The 23683-nt window shown below is 36.5% G+C and overlaps 1 protein-coding gene and 1 pseudogene across 10 annotated transcripts in view; one reads left to right on the forward strand and one right to left on the reverse strand.

The window, feature by feature from the left end:
- Positions 1 to 23683, reverse strand: part of PTPRM (protein tyrosine phosphatase receptor type M) — an 825699-nt gene that overhangs the window by 295378 nt on the left and 506638 nt on the right. The window lies entirely within an intron of this gene.
- LOC308631563 (large ribosomal subunit protein uL30-like) lies at positions 19134 to 19855 on the forward strand (annotated as a pseudogene). The gene has a single exon. The product of its transcript is annotated as a large ribosomal subunit protein uL30-like (transcript).

Below are 23683 nucleotides of genomic sequence, written 5' to 3' on the forward strand. Positions count from 1 at the left end.
AGAGACTCCACCAAATCTGGTAGATTCTTCCCTGCATAAGAGACTCAACATGAAAGAAAGTATTTAGAGAGCTTCTTCCCAGATAGAGGACAAAGGATTCATAAAGAGATAAGGCAGACTTTGATTTCTCTCATCCTTCTTGACTTCTTACATCTACAAATACTTGGATGTGGTAATTTAAAGATTTATTTACAAAGACCTTGACATTTCTCCTTCAAGAGGTGGGCTACACTATATTTAATGACTCACATGTAGCCAACAGAATGTGGCAGAAGGGTCACTATACGTATAATGCATCTTCACCTTAGTTCCTTTGGGAGCCTGCCCTTGAAGAAGCCAATCAAGTAAATGGTCCCACAGCATGAATCTGCCAAGCTGGAGGGGGGGACACTGCTTGGCAGTCCCAAGGACTCCAAGCTCACAGGAAGCATATCTGGCAGCCATGTGTGTGAGTGGCCTCAGAAGGTCACCAGCCAAGCCAGCAGATGACTGAAGTGCCGAGAGACCCTGAGCAGAAGCTGTCCAGCCAACTTTCTGCTGGCCCATACCATCATGGCAAGATAAAAAGTTTGTTTTGAGCTGCTAAATTTAGAGTAGTTTGATACAGCAGCAAAAACAGTAAGTAGTCCTCCCTTATCTGTGGTTTTGCTTTCTGTGGTTTCAGTTACCCTCAACCCCAGAATATTAAATTTTTTTTTGCCTTCTGTGGTTTCACTCAACCATAATCCAAAAATACTAATATTTGTCTTGATTCTTTCAAGAGAGACAGACCTTTAAAAAATAAACAAAACACTTTTAGTAAAAGGAAAAAAAGCAGAATGGTATTTTGTGATGTATTAAATCATATGAAATTAAAATTTCAATGTCCATAAGTAAAGTTTTATTAGCATACAAAAAAGAGATAATGAATCAAAATACATTTTTCTGTCATATATACCTAAAAATCACAAAAAAACCAAAATAGAGACTTCTTTCATTTAATTACCATGGTTTACTGTTATAATAGTTCTATATGCTTATTAGTTATTGCTCTTAATCTCTTAGTGTGCCCAATTTATAAATTTACCTTTATATAAATATATGTGTATAAAAACAACAGTGCATATAGGGTTTGGTACTAACTGTGACTTCAGGCATCCATATGGGGTCTTGGATTGTATCTGCTGCAGAATGGGGAGGGGCTATAGTACAAATCTGCATTTTAGGTCTCAAAATAATAGCAGGATTAAGGGTTGAAGTCAAAGTAACAAACAGAATGTCACCTGCTTAGTAGTACAATCACAGATGACAGTTATGGAAGGAATTTACTCAAAATGCCATTAAAACAGCACCGAGAAGCATGAACATTTTCTTGAAATGGCTTTTGTATGAATGAGTCAGTGCATGGGTCCAGGCACTAACTCTAATTCTGCAAACACCTGGGGTTTTTAATTGATTTTTGAGGGTTCTTATTTTTTCCTACAAAATGAGAATACTGGTTGGCTCTCTATTGTGCATTTTATAAATCCAAAATTTGTATTCACTGTATAAGAATTGCTCTCACAAACTGAACAACCCATAAGAATAATTACTTGCTTTGCAAAGAAATTTCCAATTTGATAAAATAATTTTTAACAATAGCTTCCTTCAAAGAGTCAGTTTCTCCATTCATTTGCTACATGATTTTCAAAATTTCTATTTAAAAACAACTTTTCAGATACCCCTATGCAAGACAATGCAGAAAAATAAAGATAACATGAAGACAAAAAAAAATCAGAAATTATTCTGTCTAGCACCAGGCCATGTACATGTAACTTTTATTTTTTCCAATTTACTGAGGTGAAGACCAAGGTCCTGAGGTGAAATGCTATTCTACTGAAATGGAAGGGGAGCCCAGTTCACATCATGTTCTAAATAACTGGGCCAGGTGATGCTTTCCTTCTTCACAAGTACTATTTAAGGCACTGATGTGAGCCATCTGCCTTCAGTGGAATACCCTGCAGATGCAACCGATATATAAGCTGATCTCTGCTTTCCATAATCACTTCATTTTGAGTTTTGTGTAAAGAGTCTTTCACTTTTATGATTTCAAGGGAGCTATAGATGGTAATTTTACCTTTGACCTCATTCCCTTCTGTGGTATAAATCACTTTCAGGGAAGGATATATTTCTAGAGTGCCAGTGACTGCACCTTCTGGAATCTCTTCACTTTTCCCACCATTCAATGGCACCCTCTGATTCTAAAAATCAACACAGCTACTTTTGGACTTTTCAAGCCCCAGAATTTGGACACAAACCTCTGCATCTTTCTTCTTCCCCTTTGGCTGGGCTCAAGTGGGCTTTTGAAATGCTGTTCTCCCCAGAAAGATGGACACTTGGACAATCTCAGCAGGAAACCACTCTCATAAAATGCAGAGACCCTCCTTGACCCCTCTTCCAGTGGCTTCCAATCATTTCCTCGCTTTGAGATGTTCTTACTCCGCTCCAAACTCACAAAAACGTGTTTTTTTGGTGAAGACTGATAGACATTGGTATCATTTTATCATTATTTTCAAAAGTCTTGTAAGCTTCTAGGGGACGAGGGCTACAATTTATTCATTTTTTTTCTTTTTTTTTTTGGATTTTTTAAATTGATTTTATTTTTTTAAGTACACTACAGAAGAATGTATTACAATTCTTATTACACATATAGACCACAATTTTTCATATCTTTGTATAAAGTATGTTCACACCAATTCATGTCTTTATACATAACTTGGTTTTTTGCATTATAATTCTTACTACACATATATACCACAATTTTTCATATCTCTGTTTTTATATAAAGTAGGTTGACACCCAATTTGTGCCTTCATACATGTACTTTTTTTTATATTTATTTATTTATTTATTAGTTCTTGGCGGACACAACATCTTTGTTGGTATGTGGTGCTGAGGATCGAACCCAGGCCGCACGCATGCCAGGCGAGCACGCTACCGCTTGTGCCACATCCCCAGCCCCATACATGTACTTTGGATAATGATTTATTTATTTTTGTTTCTCGTGATTCTTGGAATGAAGTGAGCCATGAAGTGCATATATTTGAAATCATAATATAATCCAAAAGTCATGTCTATTTTGTTTTGGGGGTACATTACACATTATATGTGCTGGTAAGGAGGAAGCCAACTGCTTTTTACAAGTGTGTTTGCATTACTAAAATTTAACATTAAATCTATTCTTTAGTTATTTCCTGAATACAAGAGCTAAAAGAACAAAGTTTTGAGATAAGAGGGTGCCAGTCAGAATTTAACTGTCCTGAATGACCCACAACAAATGGAAATCAAAGGCTGCATCTCTCCCTCCTCTACCCCTTCTCTCAACTCCATCTCTCACTTCTCATTCCTCTCTTCTCCAATCTTGCTACTATGTGTGATGTGTGTGTTCACTTATTAATTTAATAAATATTTTTGAGTGCCTAATCTATGCCAGGTAATGCCTGAATGTAATTCAAACTATACAATTTATTGTTCCCTAATGAGACATTTCTTAATGAAACAAAATTTTCTTCTGTAACTTATGTACCATTTAAGAGAATATGGATGAAGATGTTTTTTTTTTTCCTCAGAAGCAATTTAATGAGGATTAGGTGACAATCAGAGAATGAAATGATCATTTAATGGGCCTCCCTTTTTGCCAGCTGGTATTAGTTATATTATACACTCTACTCCAGACATATAACTTTTTAAATGGTTACCATCTACTCATCTCCAGATATATTAAAGAAAGAACTAGGTTGACTGGAGCAATTTCAAACCCCAAATGTCTTTTCATCCTTGCTCCACAAGACAAATTAGATTTGCAAGTATCCAGACCTCAAATCTATTTGCTCTTTAATAATTTAAGCACTGAAAGGTCAAGCAGCTCTTTTCTATTCCCCTTTATCAAAGTCCAAGTGCTAATGAAAAATAGCTAAATCCTCTCCGCTGCCCAACTGCCATACATTGCTGTCTCCCTGATGGAAATTAGCATGTTATTAGCACCTAGGTCAATGGTACCTTGACTGAACTGTATGACTAGTGTGTTTTTCATCTGTACAAATAATTACACCATTTCACTAATCAATTTCATAAAATCTTCCCATCATAATCATAATCTCAAAACTAGCTTTGAAAATCTTACTGTCTGGTTTTTCTAAAAATATTTAAAAAAGCAAATTCTCAAAGATAGAAAGCTGATCAGAAGTTTGTAGCTTAGTGAGCTGAATTAAAATTCTATTATCCCTTTAATATATTACTAAGGCTCCTTTTGTTTATTAAAATTGCACCATTTCTAATGCTGGTCTACCACTATTCTGGAATTTAAAGTAACATAATATCTTCCCACTGCTTTTGCAATATTAAAGTACAACCCATAGTAAAGATGAATCTGCCAAAAATGTAACATTACTTCTATCAGAACTTGCCAATGGAATGAAATTTAATTTAAAGTTTAATTTATGCTAGGCTTTTCTACAACAAAACTCTAAGGCCTTTACAAGGAGAATAAGAAATCTGCATTTATATAGAATAGCACATGAAGTATAACCTAGAAAAGAACATCTGAACATCTTTCATGTACTTTTTTAAACTTGAAAGTTCAAATGTGATAAAATGTTTTCAGTTTTTTCCTGACTTCGAGGTCTTTGAGAGGAAGCCTCTTTGAGAGGAAGTAGAACTGAAATTATTAAGATATTTTTCTAATTCCTTGCAAGATAAAAACATTAGTTAAGTTCATATTTCTTATCCATTTATTCTATTTCTTATTAGCATAAAATATTAGAGGATTACCAAACTGATTAACAGAAGAAGGGACAAGGAGAAAAGGAGAAATGTAATGATTCTTCCATTGCTGCTTTTGCTATTCATTTACAATATTCACTTATCATCATTTCAGGGATTTTCAAAAAATATTTATTTTTTAGTTGTAGTTGGACACAATACATTTATTTAATTTATTTTTATGTAGTGCTGAGGATTGAACCCAGGGCCTGGCATGTGCTAGGTGAGTACTCTACTGCTGAGCCACAGCCCCAACACATTTCAGGGACTTTTAATATTGCTCATTTCGTGGGGACTAAAAATGACTTATGTCTTATTTTGCAATTTTTTGAATCAATCCATATATCCTATGATGTATTAAAAAGAAGAGAAATGAGTACTGATAATCTTTCTGAAGACTAATTTGTAGGAGACATGAGAAAATCAAAATATTAATTACATGCAAACTAAACATATAATTAAAGTGTCTCACCATGTAACCACACAGAATTTCTGCTTGCTGTTTATTGTTCAGATGTAGCCCTTTCCTAAATCTGTCAACACTTACTGAAATGGTACTCAAATACACCAAACAACCTGGCAATATTTAACTAAGTTTTAAGAAGTATGTCACTAGTTTAAAATCAGATAAGAATTCAACATGCTGTCATCATGGCTAGGATCCCTTAGAGTCTGCATGAAGCACTGGTGCTGAGAGCAGCTGACCTAACAATGCCCTGGTCATTAAATTATGAATGAAAACTGGTAACTAGTGTTACACAGACTTTGGTAACACATTGCCAGCATGAACAGACCTGTGGGGTTGAAGAGTTTATATGAACAACTTTAATTTCTCTTTGTCCTGCTGTGATCCTAAGGCTGGCCATAAACTGCTGTGGAAGGGTTTCAGACCACCACAAGCATATTTTATGTTCTCTCAGCCATAACTCATAACAAGGAGCTTTTCTGGCATCAGTAACTCGAGACTGTTCTGGATGTGTGTACGTGTGCACGTGTGCACATGCAAGCATGCAGTTTAATATCCTGCTGCTCTGCTAGTTAGTGATAAAATCTGCTATAATAAAATATTAATTACAGCTGAAAGGTTGGGTGAGAAATATGAACTCAATTACAGTCCCATATTGTGAACAAAGGGCAGGAAAAAAAATCCTATAGTTATAGAGGTTTGAGGTAGTGGTGGGGGAACCAGCACATTAGACTCAGGCTGAGAAGCTCTGCAAAAGGCCACTACCTGTCATTAATCTTCACAACACGCACTACATTTTGAGTAAATTAGTCCTAGATAGAACATCTTTAAGAAGGATTTCTCCTGCTTTGAACAATGAAGACATTATCCTCTGCACTTCCTATTTCACCTGTTTATCATAATTTAACCATATAATTTCATAACAAACATATGTTAATGAAAATTATAGTTTAAGGTCAGTTACTAATATAAAAGTATTTTCCCATTATTAGCCCTAATGATTGGAATGAAAATAGAAATAGAATAAAATCAATAAAATCAAAACCATACCAAATAAAGATTAAGGACATCCTTAATATAAGAATCCTTTCAGAAAGTTCTAGATTGTGGAATATTTTGGATTATTGGATTGGAGATGCTCAACTAACAAAGTCTATATAAATATTCTTAAATGTAACAAAATTCAAAATCTGAAATATTAGGGTGCTAAGTATTTTGGATATGGGATATTCAACTTGTATCTTTTTTTAGTTCTTTTTAGTTATACATGACAATAGATTTCATTTTGATATAATTGTACAAGCACAGAATATGTTTGTCTAGTTAGGAGTTTATTCTACAATGATGATAAAATTCACTATGGTGTACTTAAATACGTACATAGGAAAATTATTTGGGATTCATTCCACTCTTTCTTTTTCCTAACCTCTCTCCCTTTCCTTCATTTTCCTTTGTCTGGTTATTCTTTATTCCAGTCAGAATGGTAATTATCAAGAATATAAGTAACAATAAATGTTGGCAAGGATGTGGGGAATAGGGTACACTCGTACATTGCTGGTAGGATTGCAAGTTGGTGCAACTACTCTGGAAAGCCCTTAAAAAAACTAGGAATAGAACCACCCTCAATAACCATTTGACCCAGTTATCCCACTCCTTGGTATGTATCAACTTGTATCTTTGCTCCTGTATGCTTGCTTTCTATCCATTGCAGAAAAAGCTTTACTGTTGCAGGTCAGGTGAGCTAGAAAACAGATGTGACCATCAAAAGAATAGGTGCACCCAACAGGAACGCCACTGAGGGAGCACTGAAGTGAGATCCACCATCCACAGATGCCAGTTGCCAGAGGTGCCAATAAATCATCAGCTGCCATGGAGAGTCTGGGTCTGTCAAGCTCTTATGCTGTATGACTCCCAGTATAAGATGGGACAAATTGTGACATCAATAAATTAGAATAAAATGATCTTCTTGTTTTCTCCATCCTGTCTTTCCAAGGTACCCACCACATATCAGGCCTTGTGCCAGGCACAGGGGAAAAATAAAAAGAGGTATCAGGTACAGCCTGCCTCTGTTCTTGAGAAGCCCATTGGAAGAATGTTAGAAATACCTCACACCAATGGAGAACTATTGTGACAAGGAGCCAGGAAGGGTTTGTACAAAGCACAAAGTTACAGGACCCACAGGGAGTAACAATCTACATAAAAATTTCTTCAGCATCTACTACACTGGGAGCATCTGGCTGGGACCTAGTACCCAATCACTGTCACATGCTGATGACACCTGGAAGCTGATTCTGTACTGCCCACATCACCAGTGTTCTCCTCAAATTGAAAACATAACAGAACACAGCAGAGCACCATGAAGCACAGGTGCATTCCTAGCAATGCAGGAGGCTGCAGCAGGAGGATTGCTTGAGCCCAAGAGTTCAAGACCAGCTGGGGCAACCATAGCAAGACTCTGTCTCCAGAAACAAAAACCTCAAACACCATAGCAATGAACAAAATAGTTAGTGACTTCAGATTCCTAGCATATGTCCCCTCACTTAAATTACTTTCAAGAGCCTTTTGTCAGTAACACAGCTGATGGAAGGTAATGGCTGAGTCCAGCTGGTGGTATTCCCCAAGAGTTCCCCACTCTGACTTACCCTGAGTAACTCTAAGAATTTAAGAGTTTTCTTCCCTCCATATCCATACTGTCCAGCTCCTCAAAGAACAGTTTTGCATTCCAAAGCCACCCAGGAGCCTGAGGTGAAATACAGGCATCGAGGTATTTGGGGTGGGTAGGGAAATAAACTTGACGGTTTTGGATGGTCTTTATGTCAGATCCCTTCTCTAAATAGTTGAAGGACAATTTGTAACTACTCTTTCTACCTCTGTAATCCCTCCTCACATTACAAGATCTGTAATTCCTCAATTTTGATATTTAATTGCATATCCATTTTCATCACTAAGGACACATCAAAATATTATATTAATATTTCACTGATTTGGGACTGGAGGGGCCATGCAAGAATTTGGCCCCAAGATTAATATGGGGCTTCCACGTGGCCTGTCTTCCCACCTCCCTGACAGGAACCCTGGGCTGCTGACCCCAATATGGGGCCTGGGCTCACCAGTGCACCTGTTCAGGAAGCCCTGGTTATAGAACTGGAGCTCTGATCTAATGCACAGAACCCTTCAGAGGAGACTGTGAAAAAAAAAAAAGAGAGAGAAATAGGGGAAGTAAAGTTATGCAGCATATTTTCATGCACAAAAGCAAGTTTGAAATGAAGTTTGAGGAAAGTTAAATTAAGTTGCCTTGTATAAATGCTCTAATATCTCTACTCTATTATTATTATTATCTTTCCCCTGCCATTTTTACAGCTCCTTTCTAAGGGTGCTTGAGGAACAAACTTCATTTCCAAAATGAATTTTCAGAGATGACTGACACTGTCATCCAAGAAGCAACATTAATAAAAATGATCTTTGTTTCTTGGCAGTAAAAAATCCAGAGTCTTACTCTTTTAAACATAAAACTTACCTAAAAGAGGTGGAGGAAGATGAAGATGTCAGGGGGGTTTGGCACTTTCTGTTCACATACTGGGGCAAGTCAGCCACAGTAATAATGAAACAAGGTAATGCCAGATATAAAAACTAAAGTTTTACCACTGAGTGTCATTTTAATCTTTCTGACTAAGTATACCCTAATGCAAAAAGAAAATTTTTAGGTTAGAAATTAGAGTTACTTTCCTGAAACAATTTTAGCAAAGGTTGAAGCCTTTCTATAAGGATTCAGAAGTGGGACAGAAGAGCATTTAGCCCAAATTGTTTAAGATGCTCATATGGTGCAAATTTCTTCAATAACTAAAAAGCACTAATTAAAAAGCTACTTTAAAGCGTCTCAAAAGAACTGGTACTTTCTTTCTTGATCTTCTGAAGACAATTAAAAATGGTTAAAGGAAAAAAGAACATCAATACCAACAATGAATGACTGAAAAGTTTGATTAAAATAATCCAATCCCCCCCAAAAAAAATCAATTTTGTCTCAAAATTAGTGCCTAAATACTTAGGAAGTTGTGTTGGCACTGAGGAGGAGGAAGAGGAGGAGGAGGAAGAGGAAGGGTGAGAGGGGGAGGGGAGGGGGAGAAGGGGGAGGAGAGAGGAAGAGGAGGGGAAGGAGGGGGAGGAGGGGGACAACCACCACCACCACCAAAAAAAAAAAAAAAACAGCTTAAATATAACAATGAAGAAAACTCTGATGCTGCTAAGAATTAAACCACAAGGATAAACCCTAAGGATTCCAATGATCATAATCTAGAAGCAAAGGTCCAATGTGGTTTCTAAATATTAGAAAAGATAGGAAAGATATTAACTCACAGTAAAGTCCTTCTTTTCTAAAGAAGTTGTGACCAAAGTTGGTTCCAAAGAGTCAGCAGGGAAGAGGTCTCCTGACCAAGAAAGGGTAGTGTAGACAACAGAACCAGAGAAGAGAAGGATCCATTTTGGAGGAGGAGGCAGGGTCCTGGGAGTTAGGAGGCTTGTGGATCTGAGTAAAGGACTCAGTGTTTCTCAGAAAGCTCCTGGCTTTGGGGTAAGAGTGGGCCAATCTCTTAACTTCCCCAACCTCAGTTCCTTTAATTGCCTAAGTTCTTCTGCTGGCATGTAAAGAGGAAGGCTTCTCTGGATGACTAAAAATCACTACATAAAGGAGCAAGCAGAGGCCTGGCATGCTCTAGCTCCCCATCCTAAGTAACAATTATGATTCATTTTGTATTATCATAATTATTACTTATCTATCACAAACTGCTAAGAAGAACATAATTGAGATTCAGGAAAAATTAAACTAGAACCCAAAAGGTGTCCCAAGACACGGGCAAGATAAAGGGGTTACCATTTTATCTACACATTACACTTATCATTACTAGACAGGATAGCATTCACACTAAGACTGAACAAACAGGCTGGGGATGTGGCTCAAGCGGTAGCACGCTTGTCTGGCATGCGTGCGGCCCGGGTTCGATCCTCAGCACCACATACAAAAAAAGATGTTGTGTCTGCCGAAAACTAAAAAATAAATATTAAAAAATTCTCTCTCTCTCTTTTTTTTTTTTTTTTAAAAGACTGAACAGACTCCAGCTGTATTAGAGGCTGTCCTGGCTGGGTACATGTCAATGATTCTCCTGCTGCCCTTTCCTGTACATATTATTATTCCTTGCCTCTAATTAATGAGGATAATGAATCTTGAAAAGTTGCACAAACAGCCCCAAGTTCACAGGCAATAAGAGACAAGATTTGAAGCCAGGATTGTCCAACTCCATGCTATGGTTGCATTTTTTTTTAAAGGTTCTTAAGATCTTTGCATCTTCCTTTGCTGAAAAGAGCTGTAGTTTGTAACTTCTCCAACTAATAATGCTCCTCTTATGGCCAGGGTGTTTGGATGGAACAACAGGTCTTCTACAAATCTGATGATTTCACAGAATGAATGAATAATATTAATGGCAACAGGCAATGTTTAGAAATTCTAAGCATATTAATAAAAGGAAGAAATAGACACTGATTAGTAATCTAGTCAACATGTTTTGAAGGCAAATCATGATATTACAGTTCAACTCTCTTACAACATCATATTGCAAAGAATTTCCACCTACATTAATCCTCCTGACCATGCTGTGATTGGAGAAGGATATATATTTGATGCAAAATTTTACAAATACACAATCAGACTCAAGAGAGTTTTCAGGGTGACCCAGGGCACACAATTAGTCAAAGACATGGTGAGGAACAAGCCCAAAGTGTTCTTTGAAGGTGTGACGCCACGTTTCTAAGACATTAAGTTGAATGAACTGCTTCTTCTGGAGACTGGACTTCACTTACTCTAAATGAATCTGGGGCCATTTGGAGAGAACTCAAGGGACAATACTCTTGAGCACAGTCTGCTGCCTCCCACCCAAAGCCCCTGACTTGGAATAAGATGGGAAGTATCCATTTGAAAACAACCCACTATACATCTGAAAGCCACAGAGGCCCATTTACTGAGTCTCTGCCTCAGTGATCTGTCCCATATGCAAATCAAGTCCTATTTTTCCCCATTAAATAGCCTTCTAGAGTTTTATTGTTTTTATTAAAAAAAAAAAAAGTACTATTGAGGTCTTGGCAGAGAACCAGGATTGGAAATACAGAAATAAAATCACAGAGGGAAGCCCTTGTCCTGAAGGGGCTGGCTCAGCAGGGCCAACATCCCTGACCAATGTGTTAAGGGTGAGTTGGACTGGGAGAAAGGAGAACATGGACAGGCTAGGAGGCCAGGGAAGGTGCAAGAAAGCAGTCATCTGGGCCAAAACAAGAGTGTAGTAGAAGTAAATGAGTGAGAGAGAGACAGACAGAGGAGGGAGAGTGTAACGTGTGTGTGTTGGGGGCAGGAGGCAGCAGAGGAGAGAGAAAAGGGAGGATTCCAGTTCAAAATAATCAAAATGGTTTAGAGAAACCTAGCATTTTTTTTTTTTTCAATACTGACGATTCATCCCAGGGGTGCTCTACCACTGAGCTATACCAGCTCTTTTTATTTTTTCATTTTGAGACAAGCTCTCCCTCAGTTTCCAAGGCTGACCTCAAATTTGGGATCCTCCTGCCTCATCTTTCCAATATGATGTGATTTCAGGCATGTGTCACAACTGGTTCCAGAATATTCTTATTACTGAATGTACATAGTAGTCCCCCTCATGTGCAGTTTCACTTTCTGTGATTTCATTTACCAACAATATGAAAATATTAAATGGAAAATTCCAGAAATAAACAATTTGTAAGTTTCAAATTACATGTTGTTCTGAGTAGTAAGATGAAATGTTGCACATTACTCAGGATGTGAACCATCCTTTGTCAGTGTGTCCATATTATATATGCTACCCAACCCTTAGTCACTCAGAAACTGTCTTAGTTATCAGATTGACTGTTGTAGTATCTCAGAGCTTGTGACCAAGAAACACTAATAAGGGCTCCCATGTACAACAGTAGTAATGCTGGCAATTTTATTAAGGTATATTGTTGTAATTGGTCCACTTTATTACCTGTTATTAATCTCTTACTGTACTTCATTTATAAATTAAATTATACCACAGACATGTATGTATAGGGAAAAACAATTACATAGCATTCAATGTTATACGTGGTCTCAGGCATCCATGGCAGGCTTGGAACATAGCCCTATAGGCTAAGGTAGGACAAAACTATTTATATAGTTTCAAGCTGGAGGTTGGCTTGTAGGGGGCTGCCCCCCAAAGTGCTTAAAGTTGGAGACCTTGCATGTTAAAGGAAGTCTAGATTTATGTTAAGGGCAACAAGGCTGGGATGGGTTGTAAATCAGGAAAATAAAAGCTCCTATAGCCAATGTGGGGCATGGCTAGGAGATCTAAGAAAAATATTAGTATGGACCAATGCAATGACTGGGGGTGGAGATGGAATGAAAAGGATGTGGGGAGCTGTTCTTGCCGATCCTAAGAGATGAAAAGCTAGAAAAGTATTCAAAGGAGGCATCACTGTGACCTTCCCAATGGAGTCTGAAGTATGGCCATGTCTTATTTGAAGCAATCTTTCTGAATTTCTTTTCTTATTACAATAAATAAATAATTGGTTGATTCTAGGGTAATGTCAGGGTATTCTTTTATGCTTCTGAAATCTATGGTATGGTCATGACATTTAACTTTTATCTAGGCATAAGAATATAAGTTCAAAATTCTGTTCCTGACAGTCGAACTAGTTAAACACAGGTCTTGGGTGTCTTCTTGTCCTGTAAAACTTTTCAGGTGAAAAAGGTTGAGGTTCAATTCAATAAATATCCATTGCACACTTAATTAGGCTGGAGGTACTGAATAATATTCAGAAACAAAATTATAAAACTCATAGTATAATCCTTCTGCATTTCCTATTATATTTACATACATTTTCTGAACTGTTTAGCCTAGGAAAATAGTCACCCTGAACATTAAGTCCATAAATCTAATTAATGCTCCTCAGTGCTGGCCAAACCTCCTGTGAGAATTTTCAATCTTATTAACTAGGATGACCAGTACTTATGTATCTTTAGATTTTTCTGCAAGTTGCTCTTCTACCTAATGAATCTAAGGCACCTTTCAATTCATTAATGAACCCTATGGGCCCCTTGTCTGTCACTTCTGACTTCCCCATCAGTCTCAGTTTCTTGTATCACATTCTTAGGAAGATACTCTTGGATCCCTTGCAAAGAGTCCCTCCTTCTGGCACAGGTTGTGAAGTAGCCTGGACATTTCTAGACAACATTTATCATAGTCCTAGCAAAATGATTTTAACATAATAGTGATCTACAGACAATTGGTGAATGAATGATAAATAAATAAGTGAATAAAAGCCAACCCTAAATTTTCCTGTAACACTTTCCAATGTTGTTAAGGGCAAGGATTTAACGTAGACACTGGTAATCAGAAAGAGGTCTTACCATGTCTTACTGAGGAGAAAATTTGCTATTACTGGACGGTAGGTATAAATAGAAAAATGTAAGAACTGGACATATATCTAAGGATAACACAAAAGGATCATGAAAATATAAGGAAAAATAAACACCTCTTCCTAGTCTCTGTATTATCTAACAGGTGGAAGAACTGAATATTAATTTAATGAAGTAGCTGAAAATCCAATGCAGTAAGCATTGCAAGCATAACATATAACATAGTTGGGGATGAAACTGTGAAGGCATATTTTGGTATACTTTAGTGTGCTCATAAGAAATGATTACTGGGTCTAGGGCTGTAGCTCAATGGCAAAGCGCTTGCCTTGCATATGTGAGGCACTGGGTTCAATCCTCAGCACCACACAAAAACAAAAATTCTCCACAACTACAAAAAAATATATTTAAAAAAGAAATGATCACATTGTACATATTTATAAGAGGTGGTTGACCAAATGCTCTGTTAATGATAAAAAGCAGAGTTCATTACATAGCTATGCCCCCTCCCCTAAAATAAAATCAGGATCCAGAAAGGCCTTGAGAAGTGAAAAGCAGGGTGTGCCCATGGGTCACTCCAGCTCTGCAAGTCTAGGACTCTAAGCCTATCACACTAGCTGTCACTATCTCTTCCCTACGATCTTATCAGCCTCTACAAACTTGGAATCTTCACTCATATATACATGTATATATGAGTAAAGATTCTGACTCTTTAAAAAAGTGAAAGTGAAGCAACTATAGTCAAATCTTTTAGTCTTTGTCAAAATTATCAAGATAATTTTCTCCCAAAAGCTCTCAGTCTTATTGGAACACTCCTAGAAATACCTCCCTTCAACTTCTTGAAAGCAACAGTTGTGATTAAGATCCAGCAGTTCCCAAGAGCCAATAGTATTAGGTTATAAGATTCATAACTGAGACAATACACTGTCCAGGTGCTCAGGGTTTATAATTGAAGCTATTTCTAATTTCTTTCATTGTTAACATTTAGAAAAGGTCCAGATACATGGGGGGGGGGGGGAGAACCAGCCTGTAACCTCCTGAACTGCCAATGGAAAATGTGACCAACTTTTATTTCTCCTTCCCTCCACCCTGAGGAATGGCTTCTGGGCAGTTGGGTCAGACTGAGGGGAATGGAGAACCTGACTCTACCCTCCCTTTGGGAAGGCGGCCATGGGTAATTTATAACTTCGACTATAAATGTCACTTATTCATGTAATCTGTAGGTCCAACCTTAGACATACATCTTTTTAGTGATGAACACGGGTTCCATTGGGGATAGCAGGAACTTTAAGCAGTATGATTAAAACTTGCGTCTTCCCTGGCTCTAGGCAAGAATTAGCCAAAGTCATCAGCTAAGCAGACTGCTGGCCTTCCTTCCCAAGCTCAGAGAAGCATTTCATACTCTGGCTTTCAGTAAACAAAGACTTATCTTCATTCATCAGGCATTGCAGACACCCCCAATCATATAATAATCTCAGAAGTGGCCAGCACAGGCTCTGGGTGAAGGGGTGAGAGTGACATAGTGCCACGAAGGCAGAGAGAAGCACAAGAGAAAGATCCAGATGGTTCTTCTGAAGAAGGACTAATAAAGTCACACATTTGTAGGGCTTATAAAAACAGATTTAACATCATATAATTAGATATTTCTAATAAATTATCAGATTCCCTGCTAAGCTCATTTTTCAATTTCTAGTGTTTTAGTATTTTCTTTAATGAGACTTTAAACAGTGTTATTGTCACTAATTGCTTTGATTAGTCACTATAGACTCTTTTCTTCTTCTACAAAGGATTAAGTATTTTTGATTTCTCTAAATCCTATTTCTAATGAAAATTGAAACATGGCAAGTACAAGACCCCCTCCCTTCATGCCCTGAAGGTTAGAGATGTCTTAACTGAGCCCAAGGAAGAGAACCTTTTCCTTAGGCCTATCCTCCTGCCACTCTCCCATTTGCTTTCCCAGTGCCCCAGGCCCTCTCAAGCTCTTCTGAGCAACTGCAGTCCTTCTTCACTTGTTTATTACCAAATCCCCCCTTGAGGCCAATCCTCAGTGTGAAGTGCAAGGCTTTCCAGACTAGCTCAATCTCTCTTCCCTCTCCTTCCATCCTCTCCTCTCTGATTATACAACATCTCTCGTTCCCAGGTCAGGCTCACCTGTGCAGTCCTCAGCTGCCCTCTTGGAACATCTGTCTCTCTCCTTTTTAATTCCCTGTCACATAACTAACCTCCCTGACCACAAATCACACACACTCCATATCACATGCATTCCCTGAACAACATCCATCTGTGAGATTCAGCTTTTTGGCTGAGTTACCTACTCTCCAAGCCTAAGCTGACCTTCCTCTGTATTGACCACCCCTGCTCTCTCACTGGTCCTGGCCCTCATCCCTATTAGAGGAGACCAGATCACATCTTGATCTGTCTCCCACCTAAACTGCTAGCCCCTAGAGAAGAGAGCCAACAATTGCTGACTGTGGGTCCCCAGTGAGTAAAAAATACACATGATACTGACACAACTTTAAGAGATTAAGTAAACCATTATATTCTGGGTTTGGAAAGAGGAAAAAGCCACAATTCAGAGATAGTAAATTTGGGATGGTCACATAACTACCTAGTGACAAACCTTGAATTTAAAACTAAATTCCCTGTTATCATGAGGTTTATCTGAAAAGTTAGGTTCAAGAACATATGTAATGTATAAAGCTGAGTAATTATTTTAATATTAGAAATTTCCTTCCTAGAATATGCTGAAGGAGGAGACAGATTCTGCCTGTTGACAAGGCTGGGGTGACACCTCACATTATCATGTGTTTTAGACTGTGAAGATCTTTATTATTATTGATAGATTTAGTAGCTTCTAATTAATTTAGAGAAAAAATATTGCTTAGACCTGGAAATCATATGCCAATTCACAGTAGGCTGATTGAAAGTGAAGCCACTCTCAAATTTGTATCACAGAATCTTTATTTATTTTTTAATTAGAGCCTTATAGTCATACATAGTAGTTGGGTTGAGTCTTTAGATATTAAAGTATACTTTGAGGTCTGACTAAAGATTTCCCTTTTTCAAAATAATATTGTCATTACAAAAGGAAAATATTATAGAGGCATGAACTTCAATGTGAGTAAATAACCAAAAAAACATATTTTTAAATCACTATTTAATTGGCTCCTTTAAATCAGTTCAAACTCTTGAACCAAAACCATTTTTATTAGAAGAGACAAAATCTACAATTTCAGTAGTAAATTCGAACTCAGTTATAAAGATTGAATGGTCATAAAATGTGACTGGGTCACAAATATTTTTCTCTTAAGAAAGTAGAAGAGGAACCATATTTATCCCTCATATTTTTTATTGGTTCAATTTAGCTGTATATAATGGAAGGATTTGTTATTACATATTCTTACATGCACAGAATATCACAATAAATTTGGCAATACCATTCCCCATTATATTCCCTTTCCCTTTCCTCCCTGGCTCCTTTCCTCTACTCTCCTATCTCCCATCAATTTTCATGAAACACCCCCCTCCCCACCTTTCTTTTCCTTTGCCCTCTCTGGCTTCTACAGCTGAGAGAAAACACTTGACCTTCTAATTCTGGCATATTTGCTTAACATAAGTTCCATTAATTTTCCTGCAAATAACATAATTTCATTTCTCTTTATGGCCAAATAGAGCTCCATGGTTTATCTATACCATATTTTCTTTACTCATTCATCTTCTGATGGACACCTAAGCTGAGGAACCAGATTCATGAAGGGTGAGTAAAGCACTAGACTTCCTTGAGTCAGTCAAGTGAAATGAACCACTGGCTCTTCTTAGGTATATCACACTTGTGAATTTTACTGTGCTGCCCACTGGTCTTTTAGAGTGGATATAAACAGAAGATCAGTTTTCTTTGTTTTATGGCTAAGTTTATTTCAGCTGGGCTCATAAAAAGTATAATTAGGGGAATTTGGGCTTTATCTCTGCAATAGAGTGACTACTCAGAATGCATGAGGCCCTGGGCTCCAACCACAGCACCACCTAATGAATGAATGAATGAATGTATAAATGAATGAATGAATCAATCAATAGTTAGAGAACTATAACTCGGTAATGATTCAGAGATCACTAGTGGCACACCTAATACAGAGCTGGGAAAAGTTCACTCCTTGTTTGTAAAATCAATTTCTGGAAAAAAAATCACAAATGCAGAAATAAACTGTAGCCACATGTAATCTGATTTCAAAATACATAAAGAAATCAGAATTTACAGGAAATCTACTTATTGTTTTGCTGTTAGAAGCAATTGTCAAATCCATAATTCATTTTAATGTAAAATTAGATTTTTCATGATCTCAGATCTGAATAATTGAGACATACACAGGAAAAGCTAAAGAACCAGGGTTGCTCTTATGAAAAGAAACAGCACAAACAATAGTGACACAGTGGGAGGAGGGTCATAGCACAAGCAAACATTTATATGGCATTTAGTATGTATAAAGTGTGAAGTGTTTTAAAATATATTTGCTCATTTAATCATCAAAACAGCCCATGTTATTGGTATGCTCAAAGACTCTTTGCATGAAGAAAAGAACAGAATGTTCAAGAAGGTGGTTTTAATTAAATCAAAGTTTCTTTTCTTGGAAGTACAATCAGTGAGACAAGAAAATGGCTACAACTGCTTTAAAATATTTTTATTTAAATATTTCATTCATACTTCATACTTTTAACTCTAAGTTAAAAGTCATAATCAACTATATGCCAACAACTATAATTTCTAATATAGGAAGTTTTTAAAAACACAATGTTTGATTATATCCTGTCTTTCATTAATAATAACAATGGTGCTCCTGTTTTTGTCTCCAATCTGAGGTGACTCAGATACACAGACACTCTTGTGCTGAATTCCCTTAAGAGAAATGGCTGTCTGATAAGCAGCTGGGAACACGCAGAAGGCTGATGCCTACAGGAGAAACTCTCATTTCTTATGTAGCCCCAGGATCAAATAAAAAAATTCTAGAAAGTATAACACATTTTCTGAAAATAAATACAATTGCTTTACTGTCTACTTTTCCTCAAAGAATGAAAACCTGTTCTTCATATTGTTCTAAGAACTTGGCATGGATTTTTTGAAAAACAACATGCTGGTAAAAAAAAAAAAAATACCATGCTTAATCCACTTTTAATTTCTGTTTAAATGGTTATAAAAGAATATCTGGTAAGAAGCTGGAGTAAATGAGGAAATATTAAAGTTAACAATGGAGTTTTAATATCTGTACACGTTTTTTGTAAAGCAGCATAAGAAAAAGATCTGATAGAAGAGTAAATAAAATCAGTACAGCTCTTTTTCTGGCTGGAACCATGAAAGAGAAGAAAAAGAAGGTTCCTGCTGCGCAAGAAACTCTTAAGAAAAAGTGAAGGAATTATGCAGAGTTGAAGGTAAAGTGCCTGAGGAAGAAGTTTGCCCAAAAGATGCATAAAAAGGCAAGGAGGAAGCTTATCTATGAAAGAATCAAGCATTACCACTAGGAATATAGGCAGATGTACCGAATAGGGATTCAAATGATTAGGATGGCAAAAAAAGGCTGGCAATTTCTATGTACTACAGAATCCAAGTTGGCATTTGTCATTGGGATCAGAGGTATCAATGGTGTGAGCCCAAAGGTTTGTAAGGTATTACAACTTCTTTGCCTTGGCCAGATCTTAATGGCACCTTCATTAAACTCAAGGAGGCCTCAATTAACATGCTGAGGAATTTGGAACCATATATGGAATGGGGGTACCAAAACCTGAAATCAGTGAATGAACTAATCTACAAGCGTGGATATGGCAAAATCAATAAGAAACAAATTGCCTTGACAGATAACACTTTGATTATTCCATGTGTTGATAAATATGGCATCATCTGCATAGATGATCTGATTCATGAGATCTACACTGTTGGAAAACACTTCAAAGAAGCAAATAACTTCCTGTGGCCCTTCAAATTATCTTCTCCAAGAGTTGGAATGAAGAAAAAGATCACACATTTTTGTAGAAGGTTGAGCTGGTGGCAACAGGGAAGTCCAGATCAACAGGCTTATTAGAAGGATGAACTAAGGAATCTAGCATGGAATTTTTGTAATCTGGTCAGTTAATAAAACAGTACCTGCTCTCAATATGAAAAAAAAAAAAGAAAATAGTACACATTTTTACTGCCAACTATGGTAATGCAATCAAAGAAATACAATTTCATAAAATTTGGACATATTATATAAAATAAATTCCTGATTTTTATATAAAACTAAAGTCATTTTGTATTGAACATTTTTAATTAGAAGGATTTTATCTGGAGAAAACATTTATGCTCTCCCCAATGAAATATTTGCTATTTCACCTGAAATCTTACCTAGGACACATCCTTATAAAAAGAAGAAAGCCAAAATATTTTTCTCATTCCTAATACCCTCAGCTTTTCCCTATTCATAATATAATGAAGTTCTTATTAGCTTTAATAATTCTCAGCAACAGAAATGATTCACAAATTGCTCTTTGAATATATTAAGGAAGCATTCAATTATAATAACAATAATACTAGGGAAGTTACCAGTGACAATAATTTAAGCACAGTATTAAAATAGTTGAAGCTGTCAATTTGAAAGACAAAGGGGTCATACCCACTAAAATAACACCAACATATTACAAATCAGTTTTAAAGCTGTGGCTGTTGGTGTGGTTCCTGCTCACCTCCCCATCCCCAAGGACAGATCACTGTAGAAGACATTCCTCCCCCACATAGTTTCTCCTGAAAAAAATGAAACAGAGCAAGTACATACTTAAAATTTTAATCCTTTAAAATTTCACTGAAATGAATGCCAGAAGATTTAATTAGCATATTCAAGCATGGAATCTTAACTAAGAAGACATGTAGCTCCAAAATATTTATGAACATATTAAAGCAACAATGCCTAAAGAATGAAAACACGAGTCATTTGAAAACTCTATCATATGAGGTACAAAAACATGAATGAGTCTCAGGCTGGAGAGTATCAGAAGGTAGAAAACATCATTAATGGATGCTCCTCACAGTGGATTATGCATTGTGTGCATGTGCTTGTATATGTGTTTTCATGAGAGCAAAACAGCAGTTTTTTGTTGGGAGAAGAAAAGCACAACAATTTATGTAAAATGTATCCTTTATTAAGAATTTCTTTCTTATTGCCAAATTATAAGAGTTTTCTCTGTTGGACTGTGTCTACACATAATGAACAGTGGAGTGCAGAAGAGAGAAATAAGGTGATTCTAAATGAGTAAAAGAAAATTAAGCTTTTCCCTGTCTCATTAAAGAAAAAAAATTAAATCCACAAACAGATTTAAAATTCTCTCCTCGGTGCTTAGTTTACTGGCTGGAATGATAGAATTTGTGTTCTTCCTGGCCATCTCAGGATTTAAATAATTTTATGTGACAGAGGTGATGTGTTGATCAATAAAAAGACAACAATCATTTACACTGAGAGTTGAGTGCAATTTTAAGAATCTGCCATAACCAAGCTGAGCATTTGCAGTGGAATCGATAAACAACCACCTTACCTAGTGAAATGGGTAAATGAAGTACGACTGAATTTTCAACACCAATGAATATGGATCAAAGAAAAATCAAATCAATTGAAAGAATGGGTTTTGGAAATCGCACAATGACGCTATTCTTGAACACATAATACCGTGCACTTTCCAGGAAAGCAAACAGATGTTCGCTTCCATTTCCCCTCTTTCTTCTAGTATTTATTTATCTTATCATTTGGAAAATGCTTTCTTGTATTGCAGTTTGATTACATGTGCATTTTGCACATTTCCAGATGTGTTCAAATGTTTTCATCCACATTATGGCTTTATATTTTAGGTCCATATGATTCTCTAATCAGAGTTCTTATGTCTCTAAACATTAAATGAAATTGAGGATTTTAATATACCCCATTCAAGTAGAGGGGACTGTGGATTTTTTTTTCCAAACTAGTCTTTCTAGATATCCTGATCTGACATCTTTTCAATAGATAATCAGGCCTATTATGTTGCACTATATAATGAATTCCTTGATGAGAACACTCACTTATCTGTGAACAAAACAAAACAAAATAAAAAAAACACCTTAACAGGTTAGGTTGAGATAATTTCATCTCTCAAATTTGAGCCAAGTTAATTTACCTACCAAAGATAGGCATCCTTCCATAAAGGCAATCCCTGTAGTTTGTTTTCCTATAAAACTTACTGAATAGTGTCCCACAAGAATTGATCTTGATCCCAGTATTACAAATCTGGATGATAAAGACAAATAACACATTTATTATCTCAAGATGCTAATGCTGTGGAAGAAGGTAATATGAATGCATAAAGCAAAGTGACCCTGAGAAATTCCAAGAGTCAGTAAGAAGATGATGCTTAATTGAGGCAGAGCACCGATGAGCTTGGAAACGAAGGTGTTGGACTAACTATACAAAATAGTGTGACACTATAAACCCAAATTGTGGCAGAATTTAGAGAGGTGGGCCTGGTGAAATGATTAGGTGTCTGCAATGAAAGTCATGCAATCTGAACTCTGACAAGCACTTGAATCTTTTTTTTTTTTTTAAATAGGCATAAAAACAGAAAGCCTGAGGACATCTACAGCTAACTAGTAAGGTCCCAAAGTCTCCAAAAGCAACTAGAAATGTATAAAAGTAAACAACAAAATAATGTCTTAGCAATGTTTATAATACAAAAATTGAATACCAGTTTGGAAGGCACCCGATGCTTTCAAAAGATAGAGGAGGGGTGGGAAGAGGGTAACACAGACTGCCGGAAGAGAAATTACTTCAAAACTTAGAGTTGGAAAGATCTATGCAAAGACGTGGATAGAAATCTGAGTGAAAGAGTTTGAAGGTAAGTGCAGCAAGAATAGAAAATGTTTAGGAGGGTTCTGTATAAGAATAAAATATAGCAGGGAATAAGTACCTGTTCTTGAGAGATGGTTAGGATTTCTGTGTCTTTCAGTTTGGAGGCGTTGAATCTGAGAGACCTCTAACCTTTCATTTGCTTGTGATTCCAACTCCTGTACTAATGACCTGTTATTTCTAATGCTGGGCAACCATTAGGTTGGTCAGAGAAAAAAATGAAATCCCCAAGGCTATGTTCAGAATATAAATGTTCATTTAATGAAAATTCAGCATGTTAAGTGAACAAAGGGTAAGAATTTTTTTCAAATAAAACTTTGCATGATTCTATCCTAACATGACTTCACTATCAACGAATACTACTGTTTTTATTTTGACTTTATGTATAAACTTGAGATTATTTTATCAAATACAAAGATGTCCAACTGTTTGCACTATGACACTGCAGTAAAAATTTCATCTAATACACCCAGGTTTTAAAAAGCTCATGAAATCTGGGTTCACAAAAGAATCCAGAAAGAAACCATACACAGCCTGACTTGTGAATGTAAAAGTTTCCTTGGAGTATGCTCTTGAGAATAATAGATAACTTTGAATGGAGTCTATTCTGATAAGACAACTGTAAAATATCTAAACCCCTCTGAAGCAAGTAGAAATTTCATTTATATAGATTAATGAGCTTATGACAGGTCCACACTTGAGAGTTATCGTAGCATTTCTTTGCTCCTTCCTAGGAAGAATAAATTTATTTTATTCATTCACTGTAAAAGTTATACTTTGTAATTTCTTGGCTATATAAATCATAATGCAATGAAAAATCGGGCCTAGATGTTGGTAATAAACTTAAATCTGTTCAAATAAGGACTTTAGAATGTTCTTTCCAATTATCTGTTTCCTTTAAAAAAATTAAATTGAGAAAGAAGCCAACTGACTGAAAATTAAATGATATAAAACCCAAATGAAAAAATAAACATTTTACTTAAAAATAGAGTTCTGGACAAAGATGTCACTTGCCCTTGGGTAAACATATTTCAGTAAGCAATTACCTTCTGGAAGTAAAGCTACCTCCAAAAAAGACTGGGACTTTGTTCCTTATCTTCA

Source organism: Spermophilus citellus (assembly GCF_964194105.1).
Source record: "Spermophilus citellus genome assembly, chromosome: 12".
Taxonomy (NCBI): Eukaryota; Metazoa; Chordata; class Mammalia; order Rodentia; family Sciuridae; genus Spermophilus; species Spermophilus citellus.